At 36.9% G+C, this 17,282-nt stretch overlaps 1 long non-coding RNA gene across 2 annotated transcripts in view; it reads right to left on the bottom strand.

Annotated features, from left to right (window-relative positions):
• The window catches only part of LOC122686872, a 344,623-nt gene that overhangs the window by 14,162 nt on the left and 313,179 nt on the right, over positions 1 to 17,282 (bottom strand). The window contains exons 3-4 of one of the 2 annotated variants that reach the window (XR_006338933.1): positions 15,681 to 15,824; positions 13,967 to 14,439 (exon numbers count right to left, since the gene is read on the bottom strand). This is a non-coding gene — a long non-coding RNA (uncharacterized LOC122686872). The remainder of the gene's footprint in view (positions 1 to 13,966; positions 14,440 to 15,680; positions 15,825 to 17,282) is intronic. The other variant, XR_006338934.1, reaches the window with a different exon arrangement.

Raw genomic sequence — 17,282 nt, 5'->3', positions numbered from 1 at the left:
TTACATCTTGATAGGAAGCAGTCATTATCCAAGCAAGCATCCTTATTGCCCTAAGCACAGTGTTAAAAAAAATCCATCACAAATTGCCGATAGGAATGGATTGACTTCTCCTTTGAGCTAGTTCCATAATAATTAATATTAAGACAACAAATAGAATGGATTTGAAATGATCTTTTTATGAGGTTTTTTAATGACCTTTTTATGAGAATTTCTGAAATGTCTACATTGTTTATATAAGCATTTTATTTAAAGTAAAGCTTGAAATTTATTATTTATTTGATTCCAAAATGTGCCTGTCCTACAGTTTTAAAAAATACTCCAAAGACATTAAAAACAAATATTTCTCATCCTTTGAATAATAACTATCTAAGCCAGGGAGGCAGCCTCCCATCCTTACCATGATCAGGTCTATTGGGAGCTGGGTTTAAATCTCAGCTGTTTACCATCTGCTTAACCAGGGGCAAGTTAATTAACATCTCGAACAAGTTTTGTGGCAGGTGTGAAATGGGTACATCACCTCTTTCTCAACATTGTTATGAATATTAAATAAGAATTTATATAGGATCACTATAAATATTATTACTTAATTATTTTCATATTTAGAGACAAAGAGGTGGTAGTTTATATAAAACTATAAATATGTTATTCTTTGATACAGAAACATCTGTTTTAATAAGAATAACAATATAAGCATGTCTCTTCAAATATGTTAACTATAACATCATTAATTTTAATTTAGCAAAAAATAAAATGACTTTAAAGTTTTATATCATCTTGTGTGACATTTGCTATCAAAAACTTGAATTTATAAAGAGACAATTATCAAGATTATTTCCTTCCAGGAATCAAGTTCTTGAGGTATTTGGATGATGTGTACATTGGTGTCTAGTTTTCATTTATTAATCTAAATAATGAAATCAACACAGGAAATAACTCAAGTATGGATAATCAATATAATCCCATGTAATTATATTTACTAAACAAAAACATGGTTTACAATTTAACTCCACTCCCATCTTTATTAAAGTAAGGGTATATCCATATTTATGACAATTAATTTGAACTTATGCAAGTTACTAATTAATTGCAGTTAGTTAATTAATATGAAATAACCATTCTTTAATCAATGAATTTAAGATAAAATGTAGAATAAAGAAACACAGAGTAAGAAAGTGATAAACTTTGGAATAGATTCCATCACCACTCACTAGTTATCCTAATTTCAGTTTATCCAATTTTGTCCTAAGAATAATTTTTTTCTTTTCTCTTCAGTAGAACTGGACAATGCAGTTTTCCATATTTTAACATATAGATTCTTAAATATTACTATTGTAATAATTTTTCTCCTTACTCAGATGTTACCTTTAGAGAAAAGTATAATTTTTATGATTTTATTTCTGTAACCTTCCACAACCTCATACATTTTTATTACAATATAAGCATATATAGAAGCTGTAATTTGGAATTGAAGAGAGTGCCAGTCTAGCTCTGTGTGAAGGAGGGAGGCAGATGAGGCTTGAATTAGAAGTCCTAATGGACTTGGTTCTGGGGAGATGGGATTTTCAGCCCCAAACACTCTGTCCTCTGTTTCCTCACAGCAACAGCAGCAGAGGAATCTCTCAGCTTTGGGCTCACAGCAAGTGTGTGATATATTTTCCATTTTTGCTTTGAAAAGAGGAGGAGAAGGTGTAAGGTGTCCTCCTCCAACTCTAGGAAAATCTATTCTGAGAGTCTTCTGGCGGCAGGAGCACTTGGGTACCCTCTCTGTGTCTGTGATGATTAGAACCACTCTCCTTAGTTTCTCCAACTCGTGGATGGAGGAAAGTGCCCTAGTCTTCTGGTTATGATTTTGGGAAGACCTCAGAATCCCTTGACTGACAAACTAGTCAAGTATCTACATGCGCAGCCTTTCCAAATTGATGGAGAGAAGTCTTTCCAAACTTTGAGACAGAAGCATGTCTTACCATCTGCCAATATTTTCTATCAGAACTAATCCTTCCATCTTAATTGCTGTAACACAGAAGTTTGAAAACACCATATATTGCCATGTCTAAAACTCATTGACACACATTGTCATTTTTTTATCCCCAATGTCTGGGTTAACTACAGATCAGTATAAATATATCCCTTGAATTAAGGAGTTGATAAATGGAATCTGGCTTCCAAAAAGTACCATGGTTGCTTATAACATGATATACTGCAGCTTATTTTCTGAAAAGCTCTGGCTATATTTCAAAGTTAAGTCAATGGTGTCTCATAAGAAGTTTTGGGCAAAGAGGCTATATTCTACCCAGGATTTAATCTACTGTACAGTTCTAGCAGTTTCAGTAAAATAGTATAAACCTGACTGGCCATCATGGCCCATTTAAACCATTAAATCCATGGAGAATTTTGATTCCTTCTTATCAGATGTGAAAACCTCTAATAAGCCATTTCCTATGAAACTGCTCTCAAGCCAAAGAGCAGCTTTGAAGAACGGAGAGACTCTTCCCACCCTCTCCTAAATCTATAATCTCTCTGGCAAACAGCACGGAGAATACATTTCATTTCTCACCTGCTCCTCCACCCTCTTTTCATAATACTGACTCTCCTAAAATGGCATATTTCAACCCTTCGTAGGTCCCCTCTGTCTACCTACTACCCCTGTCCTGTTTGTTTTGGATATTGTCCACCCCATGAACTTCAATGGATCCCTAATACCAAGTAGATAATTTACAATAAGTCTTAGAAGAGGAGTTTTAGTAGAGGGGGTATAGATCAAAATTATATCAACAAATTTAAGCAAGATATTAGTGTTACTTCAAAATCATGGAAATCACTATTGTTGCAGCCCCCAACTTGTTTTTCCCCTAAACTTTTAAACCAAATCTTCTATTTTATGCTCAGTCCTATGACACTATTTGAAAGAAAGTCTTAGTTGCTCAACTGTGTCCAACTCTTTGCGACCCCATGGATTGTAGCCGGACAGCCTCCTCTGTCCACAGAATTCTCCAGGCAAGAATATTGGAGTGGGTTGTCCTTCCTTTTTCCAGGGGATCTTCCTAACCCACGGATCAAACCTGGGTTTCCTGCATTGCAGGCATATTCTTTACCATCTGATCCCCCAGGGAAGGCCATGACACTGTTTGTCCAACTATAAAATTCCAAGGTACCAGGCAAAATATCAGGAAAAACGTACACATTAAGTAAATGAACAGACCCTACTCTAGGTGATAATGTCTTCCAAAAGGATTTTGTTCTGCTATCTTCAGGAGAAAGAGAGACAGAATTCATTTCTAATTCCAACCAGGGACTGACCTGGGTGGGAGCTGGCCTGCAATGTTAATAAGCTTTAGTTTCACTCTGTGCTTGGTAGCTCAATCATGTCTGCCTCTTTGTGACCCCAACCCAGGGATCGAACCCAGGTCTCTGGCATTGCAGGTGGATTCTTTACCGTCTGAGCCACCAGGGAAACCCTAGTTTCACTCTAAGTGAAGTGAAGTCGTTCAGTCGTGTCTGACTCTTTGCGACCCCATGGACCGTGGCCTACCAGGCTCCTTCATTCATGGGATTTTCCAGGCAAGCGTACTGGAGTGGGTTGCCATTTCCTTCTCCAAGGGATCTTCCTGACCCAAGAATCGAACCTGGGTCTCTGGGTTTCACTCTAGATGGTTTTATTTACTGCAGTATATTTATGCAAAATTTTCACTTGAGAGGCTGGCAAGTCTTATCTCCTTAGACCTAAAAGACTGGAGGAGACTAATTTCTGCTTTTCAGAGATGTTAGAATTAATCAACTAGCATTTTGTCTCATTTACATTCAAAACTTATACATGCTGTGAGGGAGAAGCTGGCCCCACAAGTCAAGGCTCCTCATTCCAGTCCTGTGCAAATGCTAAAATCTCTGTTGAGTTCTTGTGTCCTGGGGCAAGTTCAAGTCCAAGGTCTAAGCCTCTAGCTGTAAGGGATCTTGGGTGGACAAGTAGTGAGTGGCTATAGATCCTCACTGTTAATTTGACCGTCCCTCTCTGAATTTCAATTCATGTCTTTTACTTTCAGATCCTTGTCCTTGACAATTCTTGTCCTTGTCCTTGGTCGATGGTTTCTTAAATCCCTTGAGATGTGGAATATTACATGATATTTCAGAGAAGCTTTTCAACTTAGCTTCTAACCTCCTCTGCAGCCACTTAAAAAATATCTTGTAAGGGAAACCATCATGTGTTTAAAGATTGTCAAATCTTCACTCCTGTCCTGAACAACCAATACACGATTTTCTGGGAACTCTTTCTGCCAGGAGGGAGTTCTGCCTCTGCCAAACTTCAGTTCTAGCCTACAAACATAATCAGAAATCTGGGGAAAAGTGTCTGCAATCCTCAGCATACTTGTGAGCAGCATTCTCTCTCTGGAATTTTAGTCAAGCTAATCCTCTCTGCATGCACAGTTACCTGATGACTTTCATTATGTTATTTAGTGTTTTATCTAGCTTTTCCACCTGTGTTTAGCAGAAATGTCATAACCTACTACTTCTATTCAGGAGCAAAAATCTTACCAATGAGTTAAACACAACAACCCAGTGGAATTTCATGGTCTGCACAGTATTTGACATCATCTAGGAATCTGTTTTGTTCCAGTGATACCTCTATTTCTTCAAATTCACCCCCCCCTTCTCTTTTTTCATCCTTATGACTAATCGTCTACTTCTACTTACTGAAGTCTAGCAGTCTACATCACTGCAGAATATGGCTACAGGAGTTCAGAACATGCTTCCCCAAAATGTGTCACTTTGGTGTATTGATTATTTTGAGCTGTAGACACATATGGATGGGGCTTCCCAGATGGCACTAGTAGTAAAGAACCCAACTGCCAATGCAAGAGATGCAAGAGACACAGGTTTGATCCCTAGGTTGGGAATATCCCCTGGAGGAGGGCAAGGTAACCCACTCCAATATTCCTGCCTGAAGAATCTCATGAACAGAGGAACCTGGCGGGCTACAGTTCATAGTATCACAAAGAGCCAGATACGACTGAAGTGATTTGCCACACTTGCGGACACATGGACACCTGGATACAGCATGTGCAGGGAGAGGCTTTCTCTGAACTGCCCTTATCTGTCTGCCTACAGACAGATCTTCCAAAAAGAACTCAACTGCCATAAATCCTCTTCTGGGAATTTCATCAACCAGGGAAGACTGACTCATCTCATGAGAAAGGAGACCAAAAGTAGACATCACACCCAGTTAGATTTTTGTCATAAATTATACTAACTCCCATCTATTCTTCTAAGGGCCCATTTATCTTTCTTAAGGAAAAAATATTCTCCTCTAAGAGGCCTACATCCTTCCTTCTCTGCCCTCTTAAGATGGTATTTGAATCTAAATTCTAAGTCACCTTATTTTCCCATTTGTAACTCCCATGTACACACGATGTATACATGCTAAAAACCTCTCTTGGCTTTTCCCTTATTAATCTGTCTTTTATTACAGGGTCTTGGCTAAGAATTCAGAAGGGTAGAAGGGAACTTATGTTTCCTCATCTATAATATTCAGTAGAAGTATCTCTTCCTCATCCCCCTCTATTTCTTTTTTTACATTCTTTATCATTAGAGATCTAGTCTCTTGCCATGACTTCAATGTCCTTTTTGATGTTTATGACACTAAATCTATATTTTCTTGAATAACTCAATTCTAAACTCAACCTGTCTTTCATCTTAAATTTAATCCATTCCCTGAATCCTCTGCTTCAGTGAAAACAATCCCCAGAATAGTACCTTATCATACCCCTACTTATTTCTAGCCTTCAGTTTTTCAAGGCCCCACTCAAAGCTATTAACTTTTGATTCACTTTATGAATAGTTATTAATGAAAAATCTAAGTGTGTTAAATAGTACCTTTTTTCCAAATGATCAAAAATAGAACTGGAAAGGGGTATATTCCCTTTATAACTGGTATAGATTATAGCAGCTATTTCTTTTTAATTTTAGAGTCTATATCTCTATATGACCCAGGCCACAGGATCCCTAGGAAATTTCTTCTTTTTCAAATGGTATATAATTCTTTCTCCTCTCACACATGATTTATCAAGAAATTCAAACCACCTACACTTTTCTAAATATATATTACTGTATACATGCTGGAGAACATAAATGTTCAGCAGAAAGGGGAAGGTGTTAATAATTTTGCAACAAATCTAGTGAATTACAGAGTAGGGAAGCTTACATAACAATAAAACACCATGAAACTGTAGTGATGGTCTTCTCATGCAAAAACTTCTACAGGTCCCTATTCTCCAAAAGTACAGACATTTTTTAACAACACCAAAGACTCAAGCCTAGGGGTAGCTGTTCATTTGATCTGGGGCAGCAAATGAAACATGAGTCATTAATACTATACTCATTAACCAACTATATTCTACAAGATGCCTTAGTCTTTTTCACTGACAAAACTGAAAAATTACATGAATATGTGACCAGAATAATCTCATATTCACTTTTGAAAGCTTTGTAGAAATACCATTTCTCATAATATCCCCAGGGATGTAACATTTAAATTTGATTTATTATTTGTGTAGGAAGTTGGAGCTCTGGAACTTTCCATTTGGAACATTCAATTAACATAGTCCTCATGCCATAGGGTGGAAGCTCACATGGCATTTGATCACTTGAAATTCCAAAGGAATACCAAGAGCTGAGAAGTAATCACAGTGTTTTTTTAAATTCTATTGCTCCCAACATGAGGTGAACTCTGGTAGAATAACTTTTATTTTCTGGTGCCCATAAACTTTCACTCAAATTGGCAGTTCAAAGTGGCAATTTAGGGTTCATAGGAGCTATTGTTAGCTCAGAGTCAGTACTGAATAGTCTTTGAAAACTTTGGTTACTTTTTTCCTCCATTGTTCAGTAATACACTGAAGAAAGTACAACTGGAATATTAAATGGCAAACTAAATATTGCCATTATGATTCCTTAGGTAAAAGAAAGTTCAAAAATGTGTCATGATAAAAAGTCTGTCACTTGAGTCATTCAGTCTGGATCTGAATTCAGAATTCATCACTCTTTTGCAATATCATACACTAAAGTAAAGAATCCTCTTTAAGCTTCAGTTACTTTGTTGATATAAAGAATATGTGAATACCACCTGACTAACACAATTTTTTCAATTAATTGGAAGGATCTATTTAACACATGGGACTGAGTAAATAATCCATATTAGCAACAAAAATAATTGTCACTAAAAATAATGTAAAGTGTGATAGTGATGCTGAGTATTAGTTAAAAGTCTCCCCTTCTGGATTCCATTAACATTAGCCACTCCCACCAAAGGGCCAATCCTTATTATTTGATAAACTTTTTGTCTTCACATCTCTTGTTATAAATAATCAAGCAGTTCGATTTTCTACTTTTGGAAATAGTTTTTATGGAGGAGGACAATTGAGCTGCAATTCTTTTAACCACATGTTTCTCTATTGTGAATGAAAGAATATATTTAGTGTTCAGTTCTGGGTCAAGGATCTAGCTACTTCATTCTCTTCTAAATTTAGCTTTTTCAATCCAAGTGTCTCAGCTCCCCACACCGAAAGTGTAATTTTGTCTTTCATTATGGGCATTATTAACAGGCATTGTTAATGATTTCATTTGTTACCAACCAACACTGTATTTATCTTGGGTTTTGCTCTACCTCTAAATTGCAGTGGGCTAATTTTAGGACTGTACTGAAGGGTTGAAATGTGTTATTTCTAAATTTACTCTTCCAGAGAATTTTCATGAATAATAGAACTTAGTAGTCCTTCTCCATTATCTGGTTATAGCCTCTATGACAATTCAGTATTCTTAGGAAAGTCTTTATGTTTTAAAATCTATGACATAAAGTTTTCAAAAAGTGATATAAATACACACCTTTCCAAGTCACTAACTGAAATCTACCTGAAATGACCTGGATAGTCTAATTTTGTCAAATTCTTGGTTATTTAAAGACAGTAACATCTATACAATTTTATCTTTTCTGGAGACTACTCTTATATTTAATTCATACAGAGACATTTCTACTCTAAATATACTTTCAAATGATCTTATGAATGCCACAGAGATACAGGGACAGTCAAAGTCATGTATCTTTCTGCCCACAAGGAACAACGCTCCTCATTTCATTTTCTCTTCTCCCATTCCCTTGGTCAAGATCTCATACTTCTGAACCTATGATCACAGAATTTTCAGCAGTTAATATATCTGACAGAAAAGCTGAAATGTGGAAGAATCAGCAAATTCCAATGCAAGTCACAGAAACCACTCAGAATATAAACATGAATCAGTACAAAAATCCTAAGAGCCTTAATTTAGGCAATTATTCATTATTTTTGTTGTTGTTTAGTTGCTAAGTCATGTCCAACTCTTTTGTAACTGCATCTCCTATAGCCCACCAACCTCCTCTGTCCATGAGATTTCTCAGGCAAAAAATACTGGAGTGGGTTGCCATTCCCTACTCCAGGGAGTCTTCCTGACCCAGGGATTGAACTGGCATTCCTGCACTGGCAGAATGATTACTTACCACTGAGCCACCAGGGAAGCCCATTATTCATTATTGAGTTCTAAGAAAAGAAAAGGAGGAAAGAAAGTGAAGTCACTCAGTTGTGTCTGACTGTTTGCGACCCCATGGACTGTAGCCTACCAGGCTCCTCTGTCCATGGGATTTTCCAGGCAAGAGTACTGGAATGGGTTGCCATTTCCTTCTCCAGTATCTAAGAAAATAATACTTAAAATAATATTCCCAATAATTGTTCAAAAATATTGCTGTGCCAAACATGCACAGTTGTTTTATATGTGGCAGTACTGACACTGCAAACTGATGGATGAAAGAACAGACTACCTTACATCACACACAAACACACACATGCACACAAATATAGACACAAGCACATACACCCCACGACACCAATTATTTACAATTAAAAAGCAAAACTTTAAGCTTTTGGTGCATGATATAGAATAATGTACTTATATTGAAGTAGCTTAAATTTCTTAAAAGAGACACAAAATAGACAAACATAAGGATTATTACATATGCAACTACATTAAAACTGATCTCCCCTAGTGGCTCAGATGGTAAAGAATCTGACTGTAACGTGGGTAGACCAGGGTTCAATACCCAGGTCAGGAAGATCCCCTGGAAAAGGAAATGGCAACCCACTCCAGTATTCTTGCCTGGAAAATCCCGTGGATGGAGGAGCCTGGCAGGCTACAGTCCATGGGGTCACAAAGAATTGGACACGACTGAGTGACTTTACTTTCACTTTACATTAAAACTGGATATTTCTATACATCAAAAGTCAGCCAACAATATCAATAGAAGGTACTTTTGATATAAAGAACTTCTAAAGATAAGCTAAAAGATATAAACTTTCCTACATATTTAACAGTAAATACCCAGGATGCAATTGACAATGAATACAAGAAAAAAATGAACTATTAAAGAAATATATATTGTCAAAACTTACTAGAACTGCAAATTAAAACCACAACAGAATTTTTTTTTTTTTTGCTGTGAGATGTTAGTTCCTGAATCAGGGATTGAACCCACTCCTTGGGCAATGAGAGCTGGGAGTCCTAACCACTGGATCCTTGGGGAATATCCACAACATACTTTTAACTTCATCTTCTGCAAATAGTCATGAAGCCTAAGTTTTAAATTTTAGCTCCTTTGTTCTGAAATCCAATATATGTTCACCTCAGTTCAGTTCAGTTCAGTTGCTCAGTCGTGTCCAACTCTTTGCGACCCCATGAATTGCAGCACGCCAGGCCTCCCTATCCGTCACCAACTCCCGGAGTTTACACAAACTCATGTCCATTGAATCGGTGATGCCATCCAGCCATATCATCCTCTGTTGTCCCCTTCTCCTCCTGCCCCCAATCCCTCCGAGAATCAGGGTCCTTTCCAATGAGTCAACTCTTTGCATGAGGTGCCCAAAGTAGTGGAATTTCAGCTTCAGCATCAGTCCTTCCAATGAGCATACCATCTACCAAAACCATTATGGATGAAATATTAGTTTTTTATTTGGTGCAAACACATTGGTAACCTTCACTCTTGAAGAATAAGTCTAAATTAATTTGATTGTCATCAGAAAAAATACTTGGTAGCGTTGCAGGTTTATGAAATTTTTCAAGGTTTCTATCTAATCCATAAATGCACTCTGTCTTTGTGAATCATCTACACTTGAAAATACCGTGTATTCTGTAGTGGTTGTGCCTATTGTACTATAAAAATTAATTATTTAGATCAAATGAGTAGAAGCTTCTCTGGTGGCTCAGATGGTGAAGAATCTGCCTGCAATGCAGATGGCTTGGTTTCGAACCCTGAATCAGGAAGATCCCCTGGAGAACGGAATGGCAACCCACTCCAATATTTTTGTCTGGAGAGTTCCACAGACAGTGGAGCCTGGCAGGCTACAGTCCGTGGGGTTTCAAAGAGTCAGACACAGCTGAGTGACTAATGCACAGAACAACATTCAAATATATGCTCTTGTTGTTTTGTTTACTTGGCATGCAAAATTTAAATATATACTATTATGTTTATATTTTTAAAATGGGATCCAGTCATGTTTTGAAGTTTATTACAAATGCTTTAATTTATATGGTTGTTCCATTTAAGTAGCTCAGATAGCCTATACATGAGAAAGAACAAATATGTGGAAGCACTTTTGGTCTCTGGACTCACTCACATCCTATTAGTTTACATGCTGGGGGCAGAGCTCAGCTGAGCTATTTATTCTTGCTTGATTTGTTCCATGATTTACTAAGTTAATGACATTAAAGTTTCTGGCTATGATTGTGATTTTTATCTATTTTTCAATTTTAAGTGACTTTTTTAAAGAATGCTTTTATTTATTTAATTTGTCTGTACAAAGTCTAGGTTGCAGCATGAAGGATCTTTTTTAGTTGCAGCGTTTAATTGCTCAGTTGTGGTATGTGGGATCTAGTTCCTTGACCAGGGATCGAACTGGTGCCCACTGTACTGGGAGCGTGGAGTCTTAGCCATTTGACTACTAGGGAAGTCACTATTTCTCACTTTATGTTCGTCAGTTTTTGTCTTACAATTTTGACAGCTCTGGTATTATGTAAATACATTTTAGAATTGTTAGATTTTCTGGGTACACAGAGTTGTTTTCATTAGAAGATATCCTCTTTTGTCTCTTGATACTACTGTTTATAGCCACACCACTTTTCTTCTGGTGACTCTGCATGATACATATTCTCCCTGTATTTTTACCTTTCTCCTGTCTCTTTGCCTCTGAGACAGAAGAAAACTGAATCTTGCTCTTTTATCCAGTTTGACAACTTTTACCTTTTTGTGGAGGGCTTAGTACATTTATATTTAATGTGCTCAGTTGGTCATTCATGTCTGAATCTGTGGCGCCATGAACTGTAGCCCACCAGGCTCCTCTGGCCACAGAATTTTCCAGGCAAGAATACTGGAGTGGGTTGCCATTTCCTGCTCCGGGGATCTTCCGAACCCAGAGATCTAACCTGCGTTTCTTTTGTCTCCTGCATTGGCAGGAGGATACTTTACCGCTGTGCCACCTGGAAAGCTCTTATGTTTAATATAATTTCCAAAAATGGCTTTTTTTTTTCTTTAGCTCTATTTCTTTTAAAATCTATCTTTCTTCTTTCTAATTATCTTCTTTGAATTACTGAACTATCTTTAGCATTTTATTTAGATTTTTCTATTTTTCTCTTTCAGCCTTTGTCCAGAGACATTCTAACCTTGAACCGTAAAACTATGCAAATCTCCATTCAGACTGTGCACGGCTGCCACTGGTCATCTACCTGATCAGCAAATTTCAGCTGCTTCGGCAGCCCACAGTACCAGTCTTTTCAGATTACACTTCACCTTCCTCATGCAAGAGGCTGGGATGTTTGTGTGGCTTACACTCTTTTTTTTCTTCCTCAAGCACCAAAGAGTTTTACTGTTCTTTACACAATGCTTGAAAACAACTGAACCATATATTTTGTCCAGTTTCACAGAGGTGAAAGGCAGCAGGGTGAGTCAAATCCCAGTTGTTATGTTCTGGCTAGAAGGAAAAAGATCCAGAAAATTTTTAAACAGATACTACTAACAGCAGAAGAGGTTCTGACCTTAACATAACACCCAAAACTTCATTATACTCATTCCTTGGGTCTACTGTTCTTCTTTATAGCATCTTTTTTTTTTTTTTTTTAACACAGACACTCCTATTGAATGGAGTATGCTACACTGCAACAAAGAAATGGCCAAATAACTTGTGTCACAATAGGAATTTTCTGTAGACTTTGTTTTTATTTCCAGGTCACAGTCAAGGGTAACAGTCATTCAGTAACCCAGTAAAGGGATCAGACCCAGATGTCCAGATACAGGAAATGTTACTAAAATCAAAGGAGGTATACAAAACACTTTTTCTACAAGATAGGAGGTGCAAATGCAGAATTTTTAATCTCATTTTAATGTTTAGTATATTTTGGTTTAGCATATTATCAATATTATTAATATTAGGATTAATTGCTTCATTACACTATTTGTTTTTTATTTGTTCCATCTGTCTTTTGTTCCTTTTATCCTTCTGTCCAGCTTGCTATTAAATCAATTATATTTCATGTTATACTTTATACATGTTTTTGTTTCTTTAATATTTTAGTGCTTTGTCAGGACTGCATGCTGTAGTCCTCCAATCAACAATGAATATTCTCTCACTTCAAATATAAGGGAGGCTATAAACCCCTCATACTTCATTACAGTTTGGCCTCTACTTCTTCTGTGACCCTACTTTTCCCATTGATATCAAGGGATCTATTTTCATTTCAGCCTCCTTAACATTATCCCTGAGCTACAGAGAATTAGCAGTATATGTTGCATTCTTCTCACCAATTAATTGGTTGAAAAATTGGTGAGAAATTCTTTTAATAATAATTTAGGAGATGGGTAATTAGGTCCTATATAATATATGCATTCTAATATTCTCATCTCTCTCAGCTACCATGTGTTGTATGTCAGGGAGAAGCTGACATTTCAAGCTTATTAACTATAGGCGATCATTGACTCTAAATTCAATTTGTCTTTATCAGATTTTTAAAACTGTTCCCCCTGGACTTCAGACAAAGTACTAAAATTCTAATCCCTAGTAATCACTTCCATATTAATACAGTAATCCTATTGAGCCTTGTATAGTTTCTCTTTAATATAGTATAGATACATGACATAGACTGTGAGAGATTGCCATTCTTTCCATGTATACTTATCACCTCCATGAGCTTTCTTTATAATTCCCAATGGATTGTGTTGGATGTCATAGGCTCAGTATTCATGTCTCCCCAAAATTTATATGTTAAAATACTAACTACTAATGCAGTGGTACTAGGAAGTGGAATCTTTGGGTGATGCCTAAGGCATGAGGGCAGATTCCTCATAAATCTCATGAACAGGATTAATGCCTTTATATAATAGAAGAAACCCCCAAGAGTCCTCTTGCTTCTTCTACCATGTGAAGACACAGTGAAACAAAGGAAGAGGCCCCTCAGCAGAACCCAACCATGCTGGCACTCTGATCTCAGACTTGCAGCCTCTAGAACTCTGAGAAACAAATTTCTCTTGTTTATAAGACACACAGCCTATGGTTCTTTGTTACAGCCCCCTAATGGACTAAGATGGGCTTCCCAGGTGGCACCATGGTAAAGAATCTGCCTGCCAATGCGGGAGATGCTGGTTCGATCCCTGGGTCAGGAAGATCCCCTGGAGTAGGAAATGGCAACCCATGCCAGTAATTTTGCCTGGAAAACTCCATGGACAAAGGAGCCTGATGGGCTACAATCCATGAGGTAGCAAAGAGTCAGACATGACTGAGTGCACACACGCATACAATGGACTAAGATATCAGGGATCCAACTTAATTCATGGACACAGAGGAAATGTGTTGGTTCACTATATCCTGAAGAGAATCAGCATCACCAGTGCCCTGGGTTTAATACTTACAAGACTTTAGGCAGACAAATATAGTTTCCCTCAGATCAATTTGAAGGAGCATCCTCCTTTAGTTGGGGCTTCCCAAGCGATGCTAGTGGTAAAGAACTCTCCTGTCGGTGCAGGAGACATAGGAGATTGGGTTCGATCCCTGGTCGCGAAGATCCCCTGCAGTAGGAAAGGCAACCAAGAGAATCCCCACGGACAGAGGAGCCTGGTGGGCTACAGTCCATAGAGTTGCAAAGAGTCAGGCACCACTGAAGCAACTTAGCACACATGTCTCCTTTAGCTGTAGAATTTCAGGTAGATCAGCGCTCACAATTTCTCTGTTTATCAGTGTGTACTCCAATCTCTTGGTCTCATACATCAGTGTCCCACTTCTCCACCACATACCTCCTTACCAGGGAAAACCAGGGAAGGGTGAGAAGTTAGTTTGTGCTGAGTCTGTGGAACCCTCAGAATAATTCCACACATTCATTTTCTAGCTGCAAGAGGAGAAAACAGACCAAGAAGAATCATCTGCCTAATGTCTTCATGTTCAGACACAGAAATGGAGCCCACTACATATGCTGTTCGTGAGAACCCAGTCACATGCAACACTTAGAGGAAAAGGAATCTAGTTGGACAACTAGACATGAAATTACCACTCTTATTCTGAAAGAAGCAAAAGAGTATCACTCTGCAACACGTGGGCAGGGTAAATTTATAGAAATTATGGACACCATACATTTCAAAATTAGGAAGAGGCAAGGATGCCCTCCACGTGTTCCAAAGAAGCATGGCTTGGCAAAAACTTTAATTTGGAGCTTCCAGCCTCCAGAACCACAAAAAAAATTTTCTTCCTGTTGTTTTGAGTCACCCAGTTTATGGCACTGTTATGACAGCCCTAGAAAACTAATACAGAAGGTATATGGAAAAAATAAAAAGAAACATGTAACTGAATTAAGAATAAAAGACTACTTTCTCCAACATACAAACAGCTTTTCCACACTGAAAAGAAAGTAGATGTTCAAAAGTGGTACATAAATAATGATCCAAAGAGGAAATACAAATATCTCTCAATTATGTGAGTTAATAAGATCTGTTTCACTCACAGCAGGAAAAGCACAAAACAGAATTGACTACCATTCTGTTTCTTACTTTCTAAATTATTACTCAACATTTTATAACTCAGATTGAGTACTTGCCAATTTATCATTACAATTTTGTTTATGAAAGCAAAATGTTAGAAATTATCTTAGTGTCTATGAATAAAAAAGTTTAGCATCACTATAAATCTATAAAATGACATAGTATAGGACTGTAAAACAAAATAACTCTCCATAAGTGTTCAATGGAAAATGATCTCTTAGAGGTGTGTTTAAGTGAAAAAAGCAAGACAAGAATACTAGGTAAGGCCTGCTATCATTTGTATTAAAATGAGAAAAGAGTAATTTGCATATTTCTGAATATGCATTATTTTATTATATAAACATAAAATTTCTCCAGAAGATAAGATCATTAATAATATTGTTCGCTTATAATGAGGAAACCTGGATAGTTGAGAGACCAGAATTGGAAAAGAATTGCTTTGTCTATTAGTACATTCTGAACTTTGAATAGTAATAGCAAATTATCCACTCAAAATTCAGAGAAAATTAAGATTTGACACAATTCAACATAAGTTTTTCAAGCATGACATCAGGTAGAGTTCTTTAATCAATTTTATTAATATAAAAATACTTACAATTAATCTAACAAATACTTAACATATCCCTTTGCTCTGTGCCAGTTACTGTTCTTCGCATTTTTGCCTCTTGTGGGTCTGGTGGTTGGCAGTCTACCAGGGTCACTCTCTGTAGAGGAGGGCATTTATCCAAAGTAACTGATGCTGAGAAATTGAAAATAAGAAACATTTACTATTAGATGTTACTAAGTACCAGGTTTACTATTTTACCCTTAAAGAATTACAACAGTGTTTAAAGTCAATTTTTTATATAAAGAGCTCACAATCTAATTTGTTATTGAAGAGAACATTTATAACCTTAATTAGTAAAGATTGCTCTATTCTGACTCCTTTACTAGGCCTAGCTTGTGAAATTGTGGCTTTTGGTTCATCTACTGAGAGTAACTTATTAACATTCAAATTTTGAAGGTTTTGTGAATTTTGTAGATTATATGCAATGATATGTATAAGATAATTGAAGAAAATTCTTTTTTTTAATTAATTAATTAAATTTTGGCCATGTCCCTGGCTTAGTTGTGGCATGCGGGCTTAGCTGCCCCATAGCATATGGGATCTTTAGCTCCCCAACCAGGGATCAGACTCAAATCCCCTGCTTTGGAAGGCAGATTCTTAACCACTGGACCACCAAGCAGTCTCCAAGCTGAGAATCCTTGATGAGATTCTTGTGCATGTGTATGTTTTGTGAAGCACTGATAACTATATTCTCAACTGCTGTTTGAGGGTAGTCATATATATAAGGCCTTAGAAGTTAGAGACAGTGTTTCTCCTGGGATGTTTCCAAACCAGGATTATAAAGATAACATATCCCTTCAGACCAAAGATTGGAGAGACTGACAGTTACCCCCTTTTAAGATGGGGGTTTCCTATGCACGGGGTTCCTCACCTGTGACACAAACCCACTATGCATGCAGCAACTACCTGGGTCCCCCTTAGCATCTCCTATCATGGGAATTGGGGGACAAGAAAAAACAGATGAAAACATGAAATTGATACTGTCTTTCATGTTGTTGCCTTTGAGCCAGAGTCACCAATATTCTACTAACATCTATGAAACTGTGGCAAGATAAGTTGTGAGTTTGCATTAACATAAAAATCTCATACCCTCTATAATTATTGCTAGTTGCTTTCAAAGAACTGCCTTTTTTTTTTGACAAGAGTACATCTAGATACAAAACATGGACTCCTATTATGACAAATGATTAAACTTTTTATTTCTTTTGCTAACAAAGAATCTAGGCAAATATTAAAACTTTGTGTAAAGTCATAAAAATGCTGGAGATGCACACATATAAATGCAAATACTTACTTTAAAAACTTCATATAAATAACATATTTAAAAGAAATTATTGATGACCAGTGTGTGTGTATACATGTATATATACATGTATACACATACACCACACATACACACACACACACACACACGCATGCATATGTGGAAAATAAGCAATTTGAGAAAAGATGTATTTTTTAGATCTTTGCAGGTTTTAAGAAAAAGTATTGCTTCATAATGGAATTTAGTTTTATGTTAAGGAAATGACAAATGTTTCATTGCCAAGATTTCAATTTAAAGAACTAGCCTAAGAATGCAATCAAAAAAAA

Source organism: Cervus elaphus, chromosome 30 (genome assembly GCF_910594005.1).
Source record: "Cervus elaphus chromosome 30, mCerEla1.1, whole genome shotgun sequence".
NCBI classification, from domain to species: domain Eukaryota; kingdom Metazoa; phylum Chordata; class Mammalia; order Artiodactyla; family Cervidae; genus Cervus; species Cervus elaphus.
Note: the sequence above shows the minus strand (reverse complement) of the source record. Positions and strands in the feature narration are given on the sequence as shown.